The sequence below is a fragment of the Periophthalmus magnuspinnatus genome, chromosome 18, assembly GCF_009829125.3.
Source record: "Periophthalmus magnuspinnatus isolate fPerMag1 chromosome 18, fPerMag1.2.pri, whole genome shotgun sequence".
Lineage (NCBI taxonomy): Eukaryota > Metazoa > Chordata > Actinopteri > Gobiiformes > Gobiidae > Periophthalmus > Periophthalmus magnuspinnatus.
Genome location: NC_047143.1, coordinates 4746105 through 4771936, shown reverse-complemented (window position 1 = coordinate 4771936; position 25832 = coordinate 4746105). Strand labels below are relative to the sequence as shown.

The 25832-nt window shown below is 40.1% G+C and overlaps 1 protein-coding gene across 1 annotated transcript in view; it reads left to right on the top strand.

Moving 5' to 3' along the window:
• Positions 1-25832, top strand: part of tnfsf10l (TNF superfamily member 10, like) — an 87396-nt gene that overhangs the window by 50558 nt on the left and 11006 nt on the right. The gene's annotated exons all lie outside the window — the stretch shown is intronic.

Below are 25832 nucleotides of genomic sequence, written 5' to 3'. Positions count from 1 at the left end.
TTATAAACTTCATCAAAATGTAAAAAAAAAAAAAAAAAAAAAAAAAAAAAGACAAAATATTCAAGATTTTTAGTAAAATCTTAGAAATAATGATGTTAACTGTGTTTTAGTGAAATGAGTCGTCTAAGCTGTCAGATAAACTTTAAATAACACTTGAGGAGCAGACAGACACAGCTGGAGTCCACATGTGAACGTAATGAATCAGCAACAAAATCAAATCACTCCCACACACTCAGTCACTCAGTCATATCCTCAGACTGGCCCTCAGGACATGTCTAGTCCCGGTCTAGTCCTGGTTTAGATCTATGTTAGTCTTGGTTTAGTCCTGGTTTGGATCTACTTTAGTCCTTGTTTAGTCCTGGTCTGCTAATGGTTTAGTCCTGGTTTAGTCTTGCTTTAGTTTGGGTTTAGCCCTAGTTTAACCCTGGTTTAGTCCTGGTTTAGTCCTGTTTTAGTCCCACTTTAGCCCTGGTTTAGCCCTGGTTTGCTTTTACACTAATTGTCTTCTGTTTTTAATGTTAATTGTTTTCTGTTTTTAATGTCTTTTTTTGCACTGTAGCACTTTGAGATTTGTTGTTCAAATGTAAAGTGTGCTATAAATAAAATGTATTATTATTATTATGATTATGATTATGATTATTATTATTATTATTATTATTATTATTATTATTATTATTATTATTATTATTATTATTATTATTATTATTATTATTATTATTTGGTTTAGCCCTGGTTTAGTCCTGGTTTAGTCCTGGTTTTGCCCTGGGCTAGATCTATGTTAGTCCTGTTTTAGTCCTGGTTTAGATCTATGTTAGTCCCAATTTAATCTTGGTTTAGTCCTGGTTTACTCCTGTTTTAGTCCTGGTTTAGACCTTGTTTAGTCCTGGTTTAATCCTGGTTTAGTCCAGGTTTAACCCTAGTTTAGCCTTGGTCTGGTAATGGTCTAGTCCTGTTTTGGTCCTGGTTTAGTCCTGGTTTAGTCCTGGTTTAATCCTGGTTTAGTCCAGATTTAGCCCTGGTTTAATCCTGGTTTAGTCCTGTTTTAGTCCTGGTTTAGTCCTGTTTTAGTCCTGATTTAGATCTATGTTAGTCCTGGTTTAGTCCTAGTTTAACCCTGGTTTAGCCTTGGTCTGGTAATGGTCTAGTCTTGTTTTGGTCCTGGTTTGATCCCGGTCCAGTCCTGGTTAATCATGGTTTAGTCCTCGTTAAGTCTAGGTTTAGTCCTGATTTAGACCTGTTTTAGTCCTGTTAGTCCTGTTTAGTCCTGGTTTAGTCCTCTTTTTGTCCTGGTTTAGCCCTGCTTTAGACCTGGTTTCATCCCTTTTTTTATTTGTTTGCTACTTACATTTAATTGCAATGTACTTTGCGATATAAACACATTTAACCATGGATTTCTTTAAAATGTCTTCCTTGTTTTTGTGAATGGAATGAAAACCCTTTAGGCCAAAATTAGCCGTTAGCGTGTCATGCTAATAACCCCACATTATCCCCATCTTTAAGTAAAACGTCTGACCCCCGTCCCCACATGGCGTCCTCCATGGCGTGTTAGCATGTGTTAGTGTTTGTTAGCGTGGATCTATACTTCCTGTTTTGGTGCGGTCAACTGTAGCCTCGGGTCGGACTCGGTGGGGCTTGTTTAAATGCACAATCGTCATGGCGATCACAAGCTGCTAAAGAACTACTGTTTTTATGTATACAGGCTATTTATTCAGAATCTGATAAAGCTAACGCCAGAAGGGGATGTCTGGAAATCGCAGTTTGAATGGTCACAATTAGCCAATCACAAATCGCAAACATATTATGAGATACCCCTGTGTGTCAGATGCCCTCCCTGTGTGTCAGATGCCCTCCCTGTGTGTCAGATGCCCTCCCTGTGTCCCCATGTGGTCCTATTCCGTCTAAAACCTGCTAACTCTCTACAAACATGTTCCAAAATAACAGATTAAAGCTCATATTTCAATCTTTCAAATGTTTAAATGGCGTTTAAAATGTGAACTGTGAACAGAGTCTGGACTTTAAAACTTAAATTACAAATCGAATAACAATTGTTTGTCAGAGAATTCAATATTTCGCCGGTCCCGTCTGCTCCTGGCCTGCACACATTATGAACTCATTTGTGCAGAATCTGCGGAGCCAAACACAAATGGCGTGTTTTGTGCATGACTTTGAGCCAAATTCTCCATTACTGCACTAAACATAACTGTAGCACTTCAGATGTTTAGACCTCGTGTAATCCAATAGAATGTGAATGTGTGTGTAAGATTGAGCATATATTGTTCCACTGTATATGGACATTTAAAGGGGCACTGTGGAACTTTTCTGTTGGGAGAAGTCATCACATGTTTTGACTGATATTCACTTTTCAATTTTGCATTTATTTAAAACTAGAGTATTTGTGTTTGTATGTATGTTTAACACACAAATCTTGCTTATTTAGGCTATTGACTTCTTCTCTCGAACAGAAAACACTTTGTTCCACCTTGTGATGTCATGTGGTGGATTCAGGAAGTGCTCCACTGTGTATTTAAACTCATCTTATCGCACATCTTCATTAGTGTCATTAGATTTGGATCATTTCAGCCGCGGAATTGCTAATCTCTATTAAACAAAAGGTCAAAAGTAGCCGTTGACATGACAACTACCACTGCATGACATCACAAGGTGCAACTGAGCATTTTGAGACACACTAATAATAATAAAGGATTACTCAAACATGTGTGAATGAAGCAAAACACAACTCCAGGTCTGTTTTTGATGAGGTAACAAGGGTCCAACATAACGTAAGAGTCACTGAGGGGGCTTGCATCTCCACAAACCTGACTCTTATGTGGCCTGCTTGCTTGTTTCCATGGTAATGTCGCCCCTTTGGCTATAGCCACATACTATATTGCATAAAACACATCTCCCTGAACAATATTCTGAAGTATCGTTTTAACTTTCTGTTTCCATGGAATCTTGCAGAATCTTGTATCACCTCCAGAAAGTTCCGTACTGCACCTTTAATTTCAGATGTTTTGGGGTTTTTTTTGTTTTTTTTTATTCGAGAAAATACCTGGAAAAACAATGGTCACTTGGACTGGTGGCATCCTCTGCTTGTTTCCATAGCGATAGATGCGTTTCTAGGCGAAGCAATAGCATCTCCACAGAGAGTAGCCTCCACCAGAAAAGTTACACAATGCACCTTTAACCTTATTTGCGCTCAAAAATGATAATTGTGTTTTCGTCACCTTTCATGTGCTATAGGGGACTGTAAACATGTAGAGAGAGTGTAATTATTATAGAGGTGAAGAGGTGCGTTTGAACGGGCCAAACGAGCCTAATGTGAAAGTGTTGATGACAGATGTTTCCAGCCAAACATCTGGTCTGGAGACAGAGGAGAAAGGCGGGAATACAGAAGACGAGTGACAGAAGGGAAATAGCATTCAAATGAGGTTTTAATTAATAAAACGTGAAGTGAAGACAAAAATATAAGTAGAATTTAGTTAAGAACATCTGGAAGTCCTTATGAGCCGCGGTTAGCCGTTTACACTGAATTTAATGGACAGTTTAGTTACAGGTTTGGCAGTTTTTTTCTTCTTCACTAAAGCAGAACTGAACCAGGACTGAACCAGGACTGAACCACCAGGACTGAACCAGGACTGAATCTGGACTGAACCAGGACTGAACCAGGACTGAACCAGGACTGAATCTGGACTGAACCAGGACTGAACCAGGACTGAACCAGGACTGAACCAGGACTGAATCTGGACTGAACCAGGACTGAATCTAGACTGAACCAGGACTAAACCAGGTTTGAACCAGGGCTGAACTAGGACTAAACCAGAACTGGACCAGGACTGAACCAGGACTGGACCAGGACTGGACCAGAACTGGACCAGGACTGGACCAGGACTGGACCAGAACTGGACCAGGACTGAACCGGGACTGAACCAGGACTGGACCAGGACTGGACCAGGACTAAACCAGGACTGAACCAGGACTGAACCAGGACTAAACCAGGACTAAACCAGGACTGAACCAGGTTTGAACCAGGACTGAACCGGGACTGAACCAGGACTTAACCAGGACTGAACCGGGACTGAACCAGGACTGAACCAGGACTGAACCAGGACTGAACCTGGACTGAACCGGGACTAAACCAGGCCTGAACCGGGACTGAACTAGGATTGAACCAGGACTGAATCAGGACTGAACCAGGACTAACCCAGGACTAAACCTGGACCGAACCGAAACTAAACCATCATTAAACCAGGACTGGACCAGGATCAAACCAGGACTAAACCATTACCAGACAAGGACTAAACCAGGACTGAACCAGAACTAAAGCAAGACTAAACCAGGACCAAAATAGAACTAAACTATTACCAGACCATGACTAAAGCAGGACTAAACCAGGACTGAACCGGGACTAAATCAGGACTGAATCTGGACTGACCCAGCACTGAACCAGGACTAAACCAGGACTGAATCGGGACTGAAACGGGACTAAACCAGAACTAAACCAGGACTAAACCAGGGCTAAACCAGCACTGTACCAGAACTAAACCAGGACTAAACCAGAACTAAACCCAGTAGTATTATTGGTTTTCAAAGTCATGCATCGTGTGTAACATCAAAGATTCCCATTCAAAATAAAATGCTTTACTTTATCTTTTTAATATTTGATTAAAAACAAAAGCTTCATATACATTTCACATTTCACGTACAAGTCCATATAATTACGCCCAGATGTAATCAACAAAGTATTTTTTTAGTGGCTAATCCTGTGAAACACTCCAAATATCACCGTGAATGTCTTTTTTACGGATAATCACTGCTCTTATATTAACTGAAGCGATGCAACCGTGAGGCGTTCAAAGACTTTCCATTAAATTGTGTCAAATCTAACCTTTAAACTTACGCCCATCTGACTGTTGGTGTTTTACATTTTTGTGCTTGTTTTTTGTCACTTTGTCGCAGAATAAAAGAAAGTTTGTTTGGGAATGACAAGCTTCCAAATTGGCGGTGAAGTAAGTCTTTGATTCCAGATTTGGGCGTTCACACTGATACGGAGCGTCCTGCGTCATTTGGGATTTAGTGAAAACAATAGTCTCATTTAGTGAAATAAACAAACTATTCGAGAGATGGCAGCTTTGATGAGGTCAGATGGTAGAAAAACCCCATGACTTCAATATATTTAAATCAAGTTTATGTTTGGAAAGAAATCTAATTGAAAGTTCCAATGGTTTTCATGTTTTTGTAATTTTGACGTGGTTTGGTGGAACAGTACCTGCGCTAAATATTTATCACAGTTTCACATCAGTTTTAGAGACAGTTTGTGAGAAAATACTGTGAGTTTTTGAGTCTAGTCCATAGTCGGTTTAAAGAATTTGACTACGTGAGTGTGACGTCGCCCATAGCGTTCGGCTCCAGTCAAACGAAGCTCATCGAGGCTAACGATTATAGCGGCGAATTTGGAGCTGAGTTTCATATTTGGAATTCCAACCGCGAGTATCATAGCAACCAAAGAGCCAATCGAAAGCGAGGCAGTTGAAGGTAACGTCCCTTCCCGCCCATACGGCAATCAAACCTGTTGCTAACGCTACCGGGAGCGACTTCGGGGAAAGAACGCAACTGAGTCGTCTGTTTTTAATGTTCATTTTTTCATATCTTGATTTAAGGACACAATAGCGAAACAAAAACAGCGGGTTCATGTAGACCGGGTTAAAACCGAAATGACGAGCCTGACAGAAGCACTTACGGAGACAGGGAGGACAATAGAAAGTGAATTGGAGCCAGAGTCGATGGAGCCGGAGGGGCGCCCGTGATCACTTCCTGTTTGAAACGCAGCAGCTACCAGGTTAGCTATGTCTATTTATATACACAGTCTATGGTCTAGTCACTAATAGAATTGAAGTTCATCATTTTTTAATTTACTTTTTGGATATTTCATGCCAAATTGGGAAAACTGTCTTTTGTTGCCATCTGTGAGCGTGACAATCACATTCTAGCATCTGAAAACGGGCAATACTTTCACTTTTTTGTATTTTTAAGGAGGTCTTGGGTCACTGCTCCGACTTCCCTTTACAAACCCAGAGGTCAGACTATGGAGGAAACATGTGCCATTTGAATTCCACCTCAAGCAGATAAGCTCCTCTTATCTTGTACCAACTGTTTTTGTAGCTCCATGTTTGGGTCCCTCTGCAGACGTCCTGCTTTTAGGAGGCAGAGCAGATATCACTGTTGAAAGAAGCCATATTTAACTTTTCACCACGTTATACTGTTTTCCCTTGTTTTGTTTTATTCACGCTTGTATAAATTCACCTAAAGTCATATCGGTTGGTCGTCCAATCTGTACACTATTTAAAGAAGTGGGCTAAAGAAGTGGGTCAAATGAAGCTCATCGAGGCTAGCAGGGGCCAATTTATAGGGGCCAATTTCCATATTTAGAATTCTACAAGTATCATAGCAACCGAAGAGCCAATCTGGAGCGAGGCTGTTGAAAATAATGCTGGGAGTGGCCCATTGTCAATCAAACCTGTTGCTAACGCTAGTGAGAGTGACCTCTGCTAAAGACGGTGCCTGATTTGTCTGTTATTAGCGTTCATATCTTGATTTAGTCCTATAATAGCGAATAGGATCATGTAGAGCGGGTTAATACGAACATTTTATGATCAAAATGACGAGTCTGACAGCAGCAGTTACAGAGCGTGGAGTGGCGGTTTTTCAATAGAAAGTGAATTAGAGTCAGAGTCGCACACGCTCATACTCAATTCCTATTTGAAATGCAGCGGCTAGCAGGTTAGCTACGTCCATTTATACAGTTTATGATCCAATCCCAGTTTCCAAGGTTCTGGGTTTTAATCTCAGGCGGCGTGGACATGTCTCCCCGGAAAATCTGATTCCAAACCTCAAAATTCCTGGTTAAGTAAAGAATAATTAAATGAAAACACTGTCGATGTGTTTTAGGGCAAGACACTTAACCTTCCTCAGCCCCATGTCCCGTGTCCTGTCGGGATTAACCAGGGAATGACAGATTGGTAGAAAATCTATATTCCTTTTCCATGAAGTGTCTTGCTAATTGACACAGCTATTATTACCTTGTCAGGGCTGATATTGAACTGTGATTTTGAGGTTTGTGGGCAGATTCCTCATGATGATCACTGTTTAAAGGGAGGATAAAGAACCTTACCTCAACTTTACTATATTTTGCGCTGGCTTATTGCCCAGACTCAGAGTGTTCGTACCTGACCTGTACACTATATGCTCGAGCTTTCTTTATACAAACATCGAACAAAAATCCAATCCACATATTGAAAAGTGTATCCTGTGTCTGTTCTGGGTTAAAGTGCAAATAAGGGGAGTTAAAAAAAACAAAAAAAACAAGGATTTTCTGGTGCTAAACTGTAGTAAAAACAACTAGACGCCAGAATTCATAAAACACGATGAGTGAAGTCAACGAAAAGCCAGCAACGCCATTTTCAACAGGTTCAGACATCTGGGAGTAACACAAATACGGGTTTATATAGGTCCAATATAGGAATTAAAGGCGTTGTACCTGATTTTTACCGTCCAAAAACGCAAAAAAACAAAACAAAAAACGTTTAAACGGTTTGCCGTCGTCCAAAGTTATTCCTCTCTTACCTTACGCATTCAGAGCATCCCAATTATTCACCACGATGAGTTTATAAGCGCTTTTCACAACTTTCACAGACCGGAGTGGAGTTTTGCCATGTAAAGCTAACAACAACTAGCATGCTAGCCGCACACTTCCTGATTATCGGACAAAAAACGCTTTATAATTAGACGTAGACAGTAAACAACAGACTTATTTTGGCCTCAGTGTATCTTTACAGGGGTAAGACAAGCTTGCTTTGCCTAAAATGTTCCACAGTATGGCATTAAATGTATCGATTTCATAAAGACGAGTTACTACAGGTCAAGTTATTACAGGTCAGATCTGTGGAGAAGCAGCCCCGTTCGCAGTTGGAATAATACATGCGTTAGAAGGTGCTTTTGAGCTATAAAAACACCAATAAATGTACAATATATTTAATGCTATACTGCGGAGCATTCCAGGTAAAACGATAACATCACCATGGAAACAAGCAGGTGGCGGACACACCGTTAGAAAAGTTGCATAGTGCGGCTTTAAATGCTGACAGCCATAGATTAAATAAATAAATAAATAAAATCTCACCCTGCTTAACCTCCGTGTCACATTTTTCAGAACTACAAAATTTATTACTACGATTCGTTTTGCATTTTTCAATTTCATCTTCAGCATAAATCAGATTTTTTACAACCACGAAATACACTAGACTGTTTTAAATGTCACTTTCCTGGGAGCGTTCAGGAAGTCGTCAAAGATCTTTCTGTTCATACATTTAAACACTCTTTGCTTGAGGATAGAGTTAGTATCACGATTAGCAGTGGTGGGAGAAGTACTTAAGTAAAAGTACAGATACTAGAGCAATAAAAAAAAAAAAAAAAAAAACTCAAGTAGATTTTTTCATGCGATACTTTTACCTGAGAAAAAGTATAGTAAGCTATTGAAAAAGCATCCACTTAAAAATTAACTCAAGTAAAGTACTGATACTAAACATTATACTTAAGTACAGTACTTTAATACTTTTACTCTATTACTTTCCACCACAGACGATAAGCAGTTTCTGTGTCTCTAACTTTTTTCAGTTGCTTAACGGCACTTTAAAATTCATGTCCGCTTTGTACTATGAACCCTTGCATATTTCAAGTGGCCAAAATTTCATGGAAATTTTCAACTCATTTTCTGGGTCACAGCAGTTTGACCTTTGACCTTTGCCAACCTGATTTGACCCAGATCCCCCCGAGGCAAGGAGAGAGAAAGAGAAACGTTTACCATAAGTGTAGGATTAAAAGAGCTACTTAAATAATACAGAAGGTAACACAGATTTAAAAGGCGCTAGATCAGAGTTTTGCTGTAAAACTTGGCATGCTAACAGTGCACTTCCTGATTATCAAACAATAAAACGCTTTATAATGAGATGCAGACAGCACATACTGGACGAAACCAGGACCAAAGAGAGAAACGGGGCCAAGCTAAGTCTACACCAGGACTAAACCAGGACCAAAGAGAGAAACGGGGCCAAGCTAGGTCTACATCAGGACTAAACCAGGACCAAAGAGAGAAACGGGGCCAAGCTAGGTCTACATCAGGACTAAACCAGGACCAAAGAGAGAAACGGGGCCAAGCTAGGTCTACATCAGGACTAAACCAGGACCAAAGAGAGAAACGGGGCCAAGCTAGGTCTACATCAGGACTAAACCAGGACCAAAGAGAGAAACGGGGCCAAGCTAGATCTACATCAGGACTAAACCAGGACCAAAGAGAGAAACGGGGCCAAGCTAGGTCTACACCAGGACTAAACCAGGACCAAAGAGAGAAACGGGGCCAAGCTAGGTCTACACCAGGACTAAACCAGGACCAAAGAGAGAAACGGGGCCAAGCTAGGTCTACACCAGGACTAAACCAGGACCAAAGAGAGAAACGGGGCCAAGCTAGGTCTACACCAGGACTAAACCAGGACCAAAGAGAGAAACGGGGCCAAGCTAGGTCTACATCAGGACTAAACCAGGACCAAAGAGAGAAACGGGGCCAAGCTAGGTCTACATCAGGACTAAACCCTAGCCCAACCTACATCTTTTGTTTCATTTGTTTTTATATTTTATCAGCTCAAATGCCAAGGTCAAAACACTGCTCTACAATTCAAACAATAAAACGTGATTCAGACCAAAGATAATTCTGTTGTGTTACTGTCGGCGATAAGACGACGTCGCGTTATCGAGGTCGGGTTAAACGCTGACACGATCGTTCCGTTTTGGTTTCTCTCATTTACCAGAAACTCCAATTTAACTGATTAAAAACTACACCAAATACCCATCAAACCAAGTCAGAATGCAATTTAAAGGTGCACTATGTCACTTTTTTGTCTGTTTTTCCGGGGGCTGCTACCTGCTTGTTTCCATGGAGATGTCATTGCTTCGTCTAGAATGTTACACAATAAAGCGTTACCCTTATTTATCTTGCATTTATTCAATTACAGGCGTTTTTATCGCTCTCAAATCCCTTGAAAAACATGCACTCTTACTGTGAGCGGGGTCGCCTCTCCACAGATCTGACCTGTAACTTGACCTGGGGATGCCACTTGCTTGTTTCCATGGAGATACATATGTTTAATCCCATTGTCAGAAGAAGAAAAAAAAACACTTATTAGATATTTATATTAGAGATATTTTTCCCATATTGTTAAGCCTTATACTGTGCAACATTCTACTGGCAAAACATTAACTGGAGACAGGTAAAAAGTTCCACAGTGCACCTTTAAGCCCAAATACAATGGAAAGCTTGAGTATTGACGCATTCGTACGATTGTGTACAGAGGGATTGGTTCAGTCAAAACAGAAATGAAACTTAAATCTGTGTTTGGTGCCACTCCTTTGGCCTACTTTCCCCATGTCCTCAGGTCAAAGCATGTGCTGATACAGACTCAGAAACATTCACTAATAAGTTACGTATTGATACTTTGCAGCTGTGGGGGTGATGCTAACTGGAGGCACTGCCCTGTTTAAAGCTCTGTTATTCAAATTAGACTGTAATCTGAGCTTTGTTTTAACGCAGTCGGACCAGAAAGAGCTGCGGAGTTAGTTGGAACTACAACGGGAGAGCTGATTTGAACTGTTAAACAAGTCCCAGTCTCAAATTACATTACAGACACAGGCTAGCTAGCATTAGCCAACATTTTTTTCAGTTAGCCACTCTCCCGTTTTTGTTGAAAATCAAACTCTTAAATGATCACGGGCTCCTTAAAATCCATTTTGTATTTTTTTTCATTGGTTTTTCAGACAATCTTTCAGGCAATTTAGTAGGCTGTGTTTCCTTAGCTCTACATCGTGTCACCGTGGTAACTGCTGAACTTTCCACCATAGACATACATGCAAAAAAAAAAAACATTGTAACGGCAAAGTATCAGTAAGTTTCTATTGCAAGTAGGTAATCTAGTTTGTGCTATAAATGAAATAATGGAGGGTCCAGCACCTGCTTGTCTCCATGGAGCTGTTAAAGCTTTGCCTGGAATATTCCACAGTCCCCTTACATCTATCAATATTAGATTTTTTTTTTTTTTTTCGCAGTGAAGTCCCGGGACACTGCAGACACTCGTTCATTCACAAGTATAAATGCTCTCTCTGTTTCTCGTTACCAGAGGAAGTCCCCACAACAGCTGAAGCATGTCTGAACGGCTGATTTATGAGACAATCATAAATGAACCTAAACTCAAAGCGCGTGACTTTAAAGCAACAGGAAGTCTGCGTTAGGAAAATGTGCTGTGTTAAAGTTAAAGTTCCATACAAAGCCACTGGTCTTCTCTTGTGCTGAGAAAACAGCGGGGTATTTTACTTCTATGGGGTATTAACTGCTAACACAAAACATATTTAGACCGCTGTGTTATCTTTTATTGTTTTAAAAATGATATATTCACTGAAAACAACGTATTAACATGTTTTATAAGTTTTGCGTTCGTTTTCGATGTTCTGAGTCTCCCATTCCCTTTGCTTCCCGTGCTGAGTCACTCCCCCTTCAGAGCACAGCACAACACAATCATCACACATCCCTCTAATGAAGCTACTACGCACAGTTGTTTTTGGGTTTTTTTGTGCAATAAAAATATCCAAAATAATATATGAAAATAATATATGCCTGCATCTCCACAAATGCTTTCTTCTTGGCTATAATAATCCACAGTATAGCATAAAACTGATCTGTCTCAATGGAGAATGTTCCAGAGTGTGGTTTTAACTTTCTATTTCATGGGAATCAAGCAGGTGATACAGTAACTCTCTGCATTCTTATAATGGGCGGGCTCACCTTTCCACAGAGTTGACCTTTAACTTAGCCAGGTAGCACCACTTGTCTTGTCTCCATGGCAAAAGTTACGCAGTGCCTCTTTACTTTCCAGGGATGTTTTTGTTATTGCTTGGAATGCTTCATTGTTTTGAGTTTTTGTCATTTAGTTTGTGCCAATTTATATTTTATCAGTTTAATATTTGTGTTTGAGGATTTAACAGAAAGCGCAGATGCACGCAGTTAAGACTTTTATTGCTTTTAATATTTTTGTATTTTCATATTTGTGCGAACATTAAAGATGCTGGACCTCATTTTTATTGTCTTAAAAATATGAAAAACAGAACTGGTTCATTTTAAGCAGTTTACGATGGTCCAAAGTTATTCTTCACTTACCTTCTGCATTCAGAGCATCCTAATTATTCACCACGATGAGTTTATAAGCGCTTTTCATGATAATCCTAACAACAACTAGCACGCTAACAACGTACCAGCCTTACTTCCTTGTTTGCGGAGCACGAAACAGTGTAATTTTGACCCTAAGAGCTGCTTATACTGTGGCAAGACATATTTTACTTTATTACTTGAAAGAAATTGCTCCAGCTCCTTTTAAAAGTAGGTCTGTGGAGCCGGCCTGCTTCCCTCCTCTGACTGTGTTTACGTCTTGTGCAGATAAAATTCTGACAGAACAATGCCGTTAGCAACACAAACAAGCTCATAGGAAGCGAATGAGCTGGTCTAAGCGCTAATCGCGGCTAACGGCGCTGTGAATGTGATGTGTTTTAAACGTGGCCGATACTCGCGCCGCGCTCACACAGAGAGAGATAGGATCAGCTCTGGACTGTGTGAAAAACAATGTGCCAACAGGAAAGTCCCAGGCCCTATCAGAACAGGCATCAGGTTTAGTCCAGTGGAGCGGTACTGGCCTCACACAGATAAACAGAAGAATGTAGGTTTGATAAGGTGTTTTAAACCGTGGAAATTAATGAGGTTTAAAATATGAAGCTTTGTGAGGCCGTCGGTCAAACTAGGCGGCGAACAGGAATGTAACAGAATCTCACAATACACTGATCGCATTCTCATCTAATCTGGAGCGACCTGCTTTGCTTTGCTGGGAATGTTCCACAGTATGGCATTGAATGTATCTATTTAGTGTTTATTATTCATTTATCGATGGGTTTCGGAATGATAAAACAACATAAAGCAGACAATCGACAATCAAGATCTGCAGATAGACACGTACAGTTTCTCGTCCTCAGTTTATGGACAGGCCTCATGTGAAAGAACCTCAGAACCTCCAGAATTCACTCACTGAGCTGTAGAGGCTGCACTAGCGCTGATTCATGATTGTCTGGAAACCCAAATGAGAGACTCGTGTGAGGCTCATTCTGCTTTCTGATCGGATAATGGTCTTGAGAACCAAAACACCAAATCATAGCATAAATAAACGATCTGTTACGTCCAATGTTTTTGTAATCAAGAATAAATCAGCACTATAATTGTTATCAGTAAAAGCTACATTTGATTTGAACATTTGAACTTTTACCCCGTCTCTGGTGACACAGATAGGTCACGGTAATGGAATCTAAACTCAAAACCTTACATACAGTCTCTGGTGTTGTACGTCAGAGACCAGGTGAACTGGAGGTCATGATCTGAAAACACTAAGTCCTCCTTAAATCTGCAGCTTTATTTGAAATTCTCCTCTCTCATTTCACTGCGATCGGCTTCGGTTTACGAAGCCAAACATTTGCGTGGAGTTGCCAGATTCTATCCCACCAAAACAAAATAAACAAGACGGCATATTACCGTGACAACAAATCACTAACTCAAAGGCTTGGATACTTAGATTGTAAAGTGGACGGGTTGAGTGTGTATACTTCATGTAGACCAGAGATGTGACAGTATCAGTTATCATCATTATAAAAAGAAATCCACTGTGTTCTGTCTGCATCTAATTATAAAGCATTTTATTGTCAGAGAATCAGGAAGTGCATGTTAGCATGCTAGCTGTTGTTAACACTGGTCCCTAAGGTAAGTGAGGACCATGGCAAACGTTTTAAAATGAATTGGTTTTGTTTTTGTTTTGAAGAGGGTAAAAATCAGGTACAGTGCCTTGTTTCAGTGTCAGTATAGTCTCTGTGTGTACGTGATGTGTACATGTGATGTGTACATGTGATGTGTACATGTGATGTGTACATGTGATGTGTACATGTGATGTTTATTTCTTATGTGTATATGTAACGTGTATTTCTGATGTCTATATTTGATGTGTGTGTATATATGATGTGTGTATATGTGATCTGTATATATGTGATGTATGTGATATATGTGATGTATATGTGTGATGTGTGTATATATGTGATGCGTATATATATGATGTGTGTATATGTGATCTGTATATATGTGATGCCTATACGTGATGCATGTATATGATGTGTATATGTGATGCGTATATGTGATGTGTATATATGATGTGTATATATGTGATGTATGTGATATATGTGATGCATATATATGATGTGTGTATGTGATCTGTATATATGTGATGCATATATGTGATGTGTATATGTGATCTGTATATATGTGATGCCTATATGTGATGCATGTATATGATGTGTGTGTATATATGATGTGTATATGTGATGTATGTGATATATGTGATGTGTATATGTGTTGTGTGTATATGTGATGCCTATACGTGATGCATGTATATGATGTGTGTATATAAATATGATGTGTATATGTGATGTGTATATGTGATGTGTGTATATGATGTGTGTATATATGTGATGTATGTGATATATGTGATGTGTATATGTGTTGTGTGTATATGTGATGCCTATACGTGATGCATGTATATGATGTGTGTGTATAAATATGATGTGTATATGTGATGTGTGTATATGATGTGTATATGTGATGTATGTGATATATGTGATGTGTATATGTGATGTGTGTATATGATGTGTATATGTGATGTATGTGATATATGTGATGTGTATATGTATTGTGTGTATATGATGTTTACATTTTTGTGTGGAACATTTCGACAGTGAAGAAAACCACATTCCCAAATCCGACGTGACGAGGTGGACACTTTTGGCTCAACCTTCTCACTCTTTATCCAAATCTGTGAAACCCCCTCCCCAGAAAAATGTAGTTCTGCTGATATGTGGAGCTGTACCCAAAAGAGCATTACATGGAGCTTAGGCTGTCAGCCATTTATCAAGAAGGGTGCGTGAAAGAGCGAGGGAGAGGGGACCTGATACAGATCAACACCAGGAGCCAGTATCGCTACAGCAGTACTGATATTACGCATTAAAATGGCTATAGATGCACTTGATTACTTTTAAGTGGTGTATTTTTATATACTCTGCTCTTACATTCTCAAAGAACCAACGCACACCTGTTTCAATGGGTCTGAATGGGATCTTATCTGCTGTGCATTATTTAAAGGTCCTATATTACATAAAAAGTCATAAAGCTGTTACCTCATCAAGAAAATATTCACACATGTTTGAGTATTAATCTGTCCACATCTCCAAAGCTTAAAATCCTCTGTTCTACCTTCTGATGTCATGTAGTGGTACTTCACAGTTACCCTTTACCTTTAGTTCAGTAGAGAAGGGCAATTCCAAGGCTGGTGTATGAAGGTGTATGGAGTTTAAAAACACAGTGGTGCACTTCCTGTATTACCACATGACATCACAAGGTGGAACAGAGTGTTTTCAGTTTGAGTTTATGTGTTAAACATGTGCGATTGAAACATTATTTTGATTATTTTGACCTAAAGAACTGCTTATACAATATATCTATACTGGGGTAAGACACATTTTGCTCAAATACATGGGGAAAAATCAGGTACTGGCCCTTTAAGAGAGCTGTTTTTCCTTCACTCTTAAACCTTAACTTATTTTCAGTTCGTCCTTGAAAGAGCAGTTAACAGTTAACATATTTACACTGTCTTTTCCCCTTTGAAACCGCAGCCCATTGATTTTAAAAGCGAAGTGCAACATTGCTAGCCGCAGCCACATTAGCGCTGGTATTTGTGCTCCCGTCCGCTCCACGCTCCGATTCACAGCATCTGATAAGGGCTGGCACACGCACGTCGAGTTTGCGTGCTTCCTGGGGACATTACATTGACTTCCGTTCACTACCGAAACCCTAGCACCTGCAGCTAATCATGAATCAGCGCTAGTGCAGCCTCTGTAGCTCAGTGAGTGAATTCTGGAGGTTCTGAGCTTTCACATGAGGCAGTGAAAAAACGTGTATATGTCCTGTATGCAGGTTAAGCACAGGTTGAGTTGTGATTGTCGAACCATATGTGCAGGCTACATACAGTTCTTTTAACCTTAACTGTAACCATAACTTACTTGGGCTCATATCTGAACGTTATTGATGTAATAATAAGGATTTAAGTTATGGGAACCTGATTTGTGTCCCCATAAAGGAGGCAGGTCCCCATGATTTAACTGTGTACAGATCGCAGTCCCCACGCTAGGAGAAATACCGGTCCACACACTCAGCGCTAGCCGCATTAGCCAGGAGCATATTAAAGTGTTGGGTTTCAGCTGCTGCTAATCCTCTGCAGACTCAGGAGGTCATGTCCAGACTTGTCCCGGTCCCAAACCCCAAACCTGAATCGTCCTCTGTTCTGTCCTTAAAGGTTCCACTTTCACATTCCTCCGCACCTACTCCGTCCTCCTACTCCGCGGGAGAGGGGTCTTAGTTTAAAGATGCACTGTGGAACTTTTCTGTCTTCCTGGAAATGTTTAACCTGGCAAATCCAGACCGATCAGTCCGGTCAACACTCCCTCAGTCACGCCTCGAGCCGGAACCAAACATGATCGTCCATGTAGTGCTTCGTTCATTGATTCTGCAGAAATCCATGATGATTTTCAGTTCCCTGTGATATTTTTTCCAGCCATAATTATTTTGATACGGACAGACCATGGCTAATCCACCTGTCAGGCCCATCTGAACATATGGAGATTCACCTGTGCCCGGACTCACATCTTCATAAAGTATTAAAGAACTATGTTTTCCGGATCCAAGGCAACGAGATGATATGGTTTTGCCTGGAATGTTCCACTATATGGCATTAAATCATCATAGTATGGAATCTGGAAACTGCCAATTGATGTTTTTCAGATTTTAGGAGGTGATGATGTCATACTCCCAGATGGGTGCAAGAGCCAGATTTCCCTATTGATTGCATTGTACTTTGCCGTTGTACTGAACCTGATCATTTCTACTTTTGACTAGACCAAAAAACTTAATATCCATCCATTTTTTTCCACTTATCCGGGGCCAGGTCGAGGGGCAGCAGTCTAAGCAGGGACTCCCAGACTTCCCCCCACCCCAGACACGTCCTCCAGCTCCTCCAGTGGAACCTCAAGGCGTTCCCAGACCAGCCCCGGGGCCTCCTCCCAGTGGGACATGCCCGGAACACCTCAGAACTCAATATATTTCAACAAAATTTAGCATTTTAACAATATTAATTTTATCTGCCCCCCTTTATTAAATATTATTGGCCTATAGAACGTTGTGATGTCATCTGAAACCCAGCAATTTACTGCACTACCTCCATTTGTGGTGTTCTGATTTATTCTTATTGCTCTTAGTCTCTTGTTTTTGCTACCCTCTCTGCCTCTTCCTGACTCCACAGCCCCATGAGCGCTGGCTAACCCCAATATGATGTGCCTCTGTCGGGGAAATGCTGGGTTCAAACTCTACTTCACTTCCAGGTTTGGTTTGGTTTCGAGATCTTGCAATCTAAACTTTGGTCAGTCTCGATAATGCACAGGTCTACAGCCAATCGTGTGGCAATGAGAGCTTATGTCTCCTCAAGTCCAAAAAAAAGTCCAGTTTCTCAATTTTTCTGCGTCTGTATATGTGGTGCCGTCTGCCCCGTCTCGCCTCCCTCTCTCTGATCCAGCTCCTCAACTTTTCTCCTCTTACTCTGCTCCGGTGTTTCTTCTCGATATAATCCAAGTTATGGAAAGTAAACGACTATTTTCTCACCATTTATGAGTAAAACTTCAGATCTCATCTTCGTTATCGGTAACGTGCTCATGTTTTTAGGCTTTATATATTGTGCAAACTCATTCCAAACTTTAAATATGGATTATTGGTCCTGTTTTAACTGTTCCATACATGAAGTCCACCTGTCTATGTTTTTAAGGAAGAAGATTGAATCAAAAAGAAGATCGAACGATACAGGGGAAAAAAACGTTGTGATTCTGTTTTTCCCACATTCTCCAGCCCTATTTGTGGGTGTTATTTCAGAGGAGCGTGCCTGATTTATGACGGTTGAACTGGGGGTCGGAGAAGGGAGCAAAGGTTGGCTTCCTGCACGACTACAGATGGAGATGTAATAGTGCGAGGCGTTCCTGACAAATATGTATGAATATGTTTTGAATTGGTTGGGTTCATGTGATGCCAGTACACTGTAGAATCCATAAAGTTTTCAGAGAGCTGGAGACTGGTCAGAATTCATGGTGGAATTTGATATTTGACTGTCAGATTGCAGGTTTGTTGACCTTGTTTATGGTTTATATCTCTGTAATTCATGGGCCTATTCACATGAAACAAAAACTGGCACAAAGTCCAGCGTTTTCTTCGATTTTTACTGTCTTAAAACCATGAAAAACACAACTAGTTCATTTTAAACAGTTTGCAGTAGTCCAAAGTTATTCCTCACTCACTTTACACATCCTAATTACCCACCATGATGAGTTTATCAGCACTTCTCACAGACCAGAGCAGAGTTTTGCTGTCACGGTAAAGCTAACAACAACTAGCATCCTAAAGCGCATTTCTTAATTATCGCTTTATATTATTAGATGCATAAAGTACATCATCAGGACATGCCAGGAATGTGAGGAAACAGCTCTGCGATGTGACACCAGCTCCTCAAACGCAGATCTGACACAGCTGTGGGTTTACGCGTTGGGGTTTTGTACAATATGCTTCCTCAATAAAAATGTGAAATATTCCAGAACATGCCACAGTAGTAATGGAAGAAAGTTCTGCTCATGCCCCAAATGCAAAGGGCTGCGAGATGAATCGTGATCACAATTTGAATGGATGCAATTCGTAAATCGCAAAGACTGCAGTTTTTGAAGGACCACAATTTCCTCCACAAATAACAAAATCTCTGTCTGTCTTATTCTGCATAAAAACTGCTAACTCTGTAGTTCAGATCTGTACAAACATGCTCTGAAATGTGTTTTAGTTTTAGTTTGTCGATTCAGATTTCAGTCTTTTTGTCAATTCTCCTGGATGAGTTTGAAATGTGAACTTTGAACACAGTCCGATTATTGAAACATAAATCGCAAATCTGATCACAATCGCAGTGTCACAAATCAGTTCAGCCCAACAAACCACCAAATGGACATGACAAATCATCAAAACCACGACCTGGAACAAAACTTGGACTAGAAACAGACTAAACATGACTGGAACAGGACTGAGTCATGTCTTTCTAGGTCTGTACCCATAGTTATTATTAGGTCTCAATATTGCATTCATAGATCTTGTCTCCATGGAAATATTTGTGGGTAACGTTCCACAGCTGCTATCTAGCTCCATGGAGACAAGCAGGTAATGCCACCAGGCCAAATTACAAGTCAGATCTGTGGAGAGGAGACCACTTTCACAGTTAGAATGCATGTTTTTAAGGACTGACCAGTAATTGAATGAATGCAACATGGATAGATTTAATGCTGTATAGTGGTCCCTCGTTTATCGTGAGGGTTACGTTCTAAAAATAACCCGTAATAGGCGAACTCAGCGAAGTAGTAAGATTTTTTTTTTAAAATTATTTTGGCGCCGCTCTGCTGTAGTGTCGATTGAACATTTATGTAAATTTGTAAAATGGTCTACAGTCCCTTAGCCAATCAGGACGCAGAACACAATGCACGTTCATATACTGTAAAAAAAACATGGAAAATTGCACTAAAAAAATCCACGAAACAGAGAGACCACGAAAGGTAGCATGCAGCATCAGAAAAGATACACAGTGGTCCTTTAATGTGTAGTAACTAAATAGATGTCGTTTTCAAATTTTATGTAAAAAAGCCATTGAACTTCTAAATCTTCAAGTATGATTATAGACGGGGTATTACACTTCTTTGGGGTATTATCTACTAACACAAATATATTTAGATCACCATGTCGCCTTTTATTGTTTTGAAAATGTTAAATCCACCAAAAGTAACGTATTAACATGTAAAATTTGCTTCAGTTTAGTTTTTTGCCGCTCTGACTCCCTCCTCCCTTTGCTCCCTGCGTTAAGTCGCTCCCCCTTCAGAGCGCTTACACAACACAATCAGAAAGTGAATCAGTTGTAAATTGTAGTGTTTTGTTTTGTATCATGTTTTTTTTTTTTTTTTTTTTGGTTGTTTAGGGCAAATGGCCGTGTGGGAGAGTGGGTGACATATGTTTGTGGGATGAGCACTGGACAATATTGCACTGAAGATGGTTCGAATATGACCCGGGAGAGATTGCAAAATCACTCAGACATGCGTGGATGACATCTAAAACCCCTTTAGGAGTGTTTTTGATGAGGGAATAACATTATAACATGGTCAAACGCTCCAAAAAGTCGACAAAATAAATTGAAAATAAATTTGATATTTACACAACACAATTGAAAAAGGATGTTTGCTTAATTCCTGCATTTGTCATATCAAAATGTCAAATCCTCATCCGATCTTCCAGGAAATCTCATTATGTCTTTAAACAATTCTTAGGAGTAATTGTGCTCTGACAGCGTGTGGTATTGGCATCGCTCTTAAACGGTGCACGCCCAAAAAGCTCAACCAAAAATGATGATTACACTATTGAGAATGAGAAGTCCACCCTTTCCTGAAACTAACTAAACGCTTGCCGAATGTAGACATACCTCATAATGACGTCCATTTTGAACACATTTTATTTCTATTAAATCAATAGAAGTCAGAGGTTAGCTTAGACATTAGTTGTTGTTGTTGGCGAAATATCATTCAAAAATAGCGTGACCAGATTTTCTAAATTAAAACCACCCGGGTTGGCGTGGTTGGTAATAATAAAATCTCCACTCCCTTGTGAATCAGTACAGAACATGGGAGACAACTTTCAAGCAGCTTTCTGTATTTGAACGAAAACATTTGACAAGATAATACCGTTTTTACTTTACGGTCGGTATTGAATTGGTCAAAAAAATAGAGATACCTCGGACTTTTCTTGTATAAAACTGGGACAAATCACTGGCTTTGGATAAATCTACTGGGACATGGTACACAGGGCGCAAAACTGGGACTGTCCCGTGTAACCGTACCCAAAATAAAAATGATTGGCCAATACAAATTAGCTTGATGCGTGTATATTGTAATTGGACATAATCACCAAAACCATCAATTTTAAAAAACATATATTTTTATACTTACTCTTTAAAATGTTAATAGGTTGCATCCTTAGTGACTTTCAGTACATTTTTTTTGACAGAATATTACCCAATTTCTTACAAAAACTGCCTGGCACGGATCAGGTTAGCTTGATGCAGCTTTGGTCATCATTGGTGCACTACTTCCTGTCCAATTCTATCTCTAAGAAATGAATCAAATGAAATAAACAGTTAACACTAACACTAATGCAAATTTTGAGGTCTAATAAATATTAAAACATCGCAAAGTAACTGTTAGCTTTGAGACACAGTGAGCTAGCTAGCATGCTATTGCCAGAAAGGTCTGTGTAACCAATATACCGCCAACAGTGGGTTTACATCTTATTGACTTTTAATGTTCTTTTTGGCCGAATTTCACTCAAACACAAAATTAGTTTATTGGAAAACTTGCCGTTACAAATCCGGTTAGCTTTATTTGGCCTGATGCATGCTACGGTCAGTATGGGAGTGTTTCTATAACTTACATTACAAAATCCGCGTCGTCCGTGATTGACCTGTGATGGCGGCTAATGGCTAACAGCTGCAGGAGGAAGTGAACTGAACACCTGCAAGGTTCACTGTGAATATTCAAGAGCAGAGAACAAGGCGCTGCTAACCTCAGACAGCCTTTAGTTCAGCTTCTGCTTTCTTTTGTGCTGTGGGTCCAACGGGGATTCATAATAAAACATTTAAAGATGTTTCAGATTTTTGCTTTGCCGGGAATGTCCCACAGTATCTCGCAATGTCCCACAGTATCTCGCATTTCTTATCGCTACAACCAGCTTTTTGTGACCGTAACCTTTACTTTTCAGTCTGAAAGTGATTTGCATAGGGTTTTGGTGGTGTAGAGAGGTTGTCTTACGTGCAAAAAGTTGGCGGTTGAATCCTGGCATCCGACCAGGGCCTACTGTTGTTGTGCCCTTGAGCAATACTCCGCCTTGCATTTGTTTTAGAAAGCTATAGGGAGAATCTGATTTTTTCCATGTGTTTGAACAAAATACGTCTTGCCCCAGTACAGATATATTGTACGAGCAGCTCTTGAGGTCAAAATAAGTCCGCTGTGTAGTGTCAGCATCTAATTATAACCCGCTTTATTGTCAGAGAATCAGGAAGTGCACTCTCAGCATACTAGTTGTTGTTAGCGTTACTGTCATGGCAAAACTCTGCTTTGACTTCTGAAGGTTGTGAATATACTTGCCCCAGTGTAAGCAGCTGTTAGGGTCAAAATGACTTCGTTTTGTGCTCCACAAACAAGGAAGTAGGGCTGGTGCACTGTTAGCATGCTAGTTGTTGGTTTAGCGAAACTCCACTTCGGCTTCTGAAGGTTGTGAATATATTTGAACCAGTATAAGTAGCTATTAGGGTCAAAATGATACTGTTTTGTGCTCCGTAAACAAGGACATAAGGCTGGTACGCTGTTAGCATGCTAGTTGTTGTTAGCATTACAGTGAAAAGCACTTATAAACTCATCTTGGTGAATAATTAGGATCCTCTGAATACACAAAGTAAGTGAAATACAAATCTATATAAACGTTTGATGACCTAATTCAGTAACTTCTCTTGATACGACACTTTTAACTTAATCAAATAAATCTGGTACAGTTGGAATACAGCCGAAAATTTATCCAAACAAACTTTACGTCCACTTTTTCCTTTACAACTCTTTCTCGCCAATGAAAACCTCCCTTCATTAAATTGCCTTTAACATATAAGGCACCCGGGCTGTAACATTATCAGATCTTGTAAATGTTCGTGTTTTTACTGTTCATATCAGGCGCTTTTGACGGGGGGAGGTAGAGGAGGGGGCTGAGGGAACGCAGAGTAACTCACTTTGACACACGCGTTTATTTAACCCCTCCTCCGCACACAAGGGTCTGTCGCGGTGCCATTTTGAGAACCAGAAATGCACGAAGCCCAGAGCCATGATTTAATTTGGTAACCATTCGCACTTTCCCCCACGGAGCTTTTCGGAGCTGGATATTTTGCAGTTGAATATTGGAAACATGTTTTTTCTGACACAGACCTGAGGCTCAAAACTCCGAGGTGTCACTTTAACAGAAGGTGAGGCCGAACAGGAGCCAAGAGAGTGCTCACGTCTGACGTCATGACAACGGAGAGGTTGGACATTGCACAGAGTGGAGCGTAGTAGTAGTAGTAGGATTAGCAGTTGTGAAAAAGATATCTCTCTCATTGTGTTCCCCTCTTTTATAAATGTAGATAAAGAAAGGAGTAGGAGCAGGAGTAGTAGGAGTAGGAGTAGTAGTAGGAGTATTATTGGTGAAAAAGATAGCTCTCTCATTGTGTTCCCCTGTATAAATATAGATAAAGAAAGTAGTAGTAGTAGTAGAATGAGGAGGAGTAGGACTAGGAGTAGTAGTAGGAGTAGGAGTAGTAGGAGTGGTAGTAATAGGGAGTAGTAGGAGTACTAACAGGAGTAGTCGGAGCAGTAGTAGTAGGAGCAGTAGGACTAGGAGTAGTAGCAGGAGTAGGAGTAGTGGGAGGAGTAGTAGTAGTAGGAGCAGTAGTAGTAGGGGCAGTAGGAATGGGAGTAGGATTAGTAATAGGAGTAGTAGTAGAAGGAGTAGTAGGAGGAGTAGCAGGAGTAGTACTAGGAACAGTAGGAGCAGTAGTAGTAGGAGTAGTAGCAGGAGTACAAGTAGGAGTAGTAGCAGAAGTATGAGTAGTAGTAGTGGTAAGAGCAGTAGAAGTAGTAGTAGTAGGAGCAGTAGGAGTAGTAGCAGGAGTACGAGTAGCAGGAGTAGGAGTAGTAGTAGTAGAAGCAGTAGTAGTATAGTAGTAGGAGCACTAGGGGTGGGAGTAGGAGTAGTAGGAGCAGTAGGAGTAGTAGCAGCAACAGCAGTGATAGAAGTAGTAGTAGTAGTAGTAGTAGTAGTAGTTTTTGTAGAAGTTGTTGATTGCAAAATATTGACATTTTGATTCTGTCCTGTATCAATTATCTGCAAAAATTCCAAGACTTTTTTTTTTTTTATCAAATATGTCAATATCAATTTTTACATTATTTATATTTTAGTTTTTCATGTACAAATATTGAATTTCTAGTTCAGTTGAAGCTGAAATAGAGGCTCTGTAATCGTAACTGTGTTTGACTACGTATAACGAGGTATCAGATTGTACAAAAAAAATACTGCATTGTCCATCTGGAACTGTCTTTCTGAAGATGTGAGACAGGCCTCTACTTTGACAATGTTTAAATCCAGACTCACAATGGTTCTGTTTAGCTGAGCATATGACTGAAAGGTTTTTATTCTGCACTCTTCTCTTTTAATGTTCATTTTACGATGATTATTTATGTTTTGATTTGTTGTATTGTGATTTTAATGTCTTTCTTATTCTGTAAAGCACTTTCAATCACTTTGCGTACGAGTTGTGCTTTATAAATCAACTCGCCTTGCCTTTCCCTCCCTATAGTGCACTGTTGAGACCAATTGTAAACCACTTTTTGAGTCCAGTTCAAATCTGTTGCCAATTTCCCTCCATCTTTTAGCGCTCCTTGTGTAAATACATACATTCATATACAGCTCATTAGCCTTAGCGCAGCCGCACGCTCCTCTTTATGGCGGTGCCTCGTCTGAGCTTGTTCGCTGGATTCAGGTGGGACCGATCGCACACACTCCCCAAACCCACAGCCATCGTGTCCAATTAGCACGTTAGCTTTAGCATCTGTCGCTGCGGAAACAAAATGGAAGCCAAGAAAAACAGCTGTGTGGAGCGGAGAGGCCATTCAAACCAGAGGACATGAGTTATGGTTCTGTTCTGGGCATTTCAGCAGCTAACCAATCAGAGAGATTTATAACAGCGGGGTCAAAGGTCAAACCAGAGGCGGCATAGGAGCGGAACATTACACGGTGAACTTTTGGTGACTCAATAAATGACTTAGTTAGAGGTAATATTGTCAATTAGGTCATATGGGAGTATGGGGCAGTACAAGTTATTTAGTATTCAGCGGTGGAAGAAGTACTCAATTGTGTTACTTATAAGGCTTCAAATGTAGTGATTTTGATAAAGATTTGTGTTGAATTGAAAAAATACTTTTACTTTTCAGTCCTGGTAAAAATGTAGAGGAGTAGAAAGTACAAATACCTGCTCTAAAATGTAGTAAAAGGAAAAAATATCCACTTTAAAATGTGCTTAAGTAAAGTACAGATATCTAAAAAAAAATTCTACTTAAGCACAGTACTTTAATAGTTTTAGTAGTGAAGTACTGTGTTCAAATGTTGAAATCGTTTCATGTTGTCAACAGTAAAAGTACTACAAGCTCAGACGAGGTACCACCGTGCAGATCATGGACATCCACAGAAAATGAGCGATTCTGATTTACAAAGTGACAAAAGACAATGGAAAGTCTGGTGTCCCAAGTGTGAACGGGACAAGTGAACATGTCAGTGTCCAAAACATGGACTATCCGGAGACAGAGAGGACAGAGACAGAGAGATAGAGAGAGGACAGAGACAGAGAGGACAGAGACAGAGGATAGAGAGAGGACAGAGACAGAGAGAACAGAGAGGAGAGAGACAGAAAGGA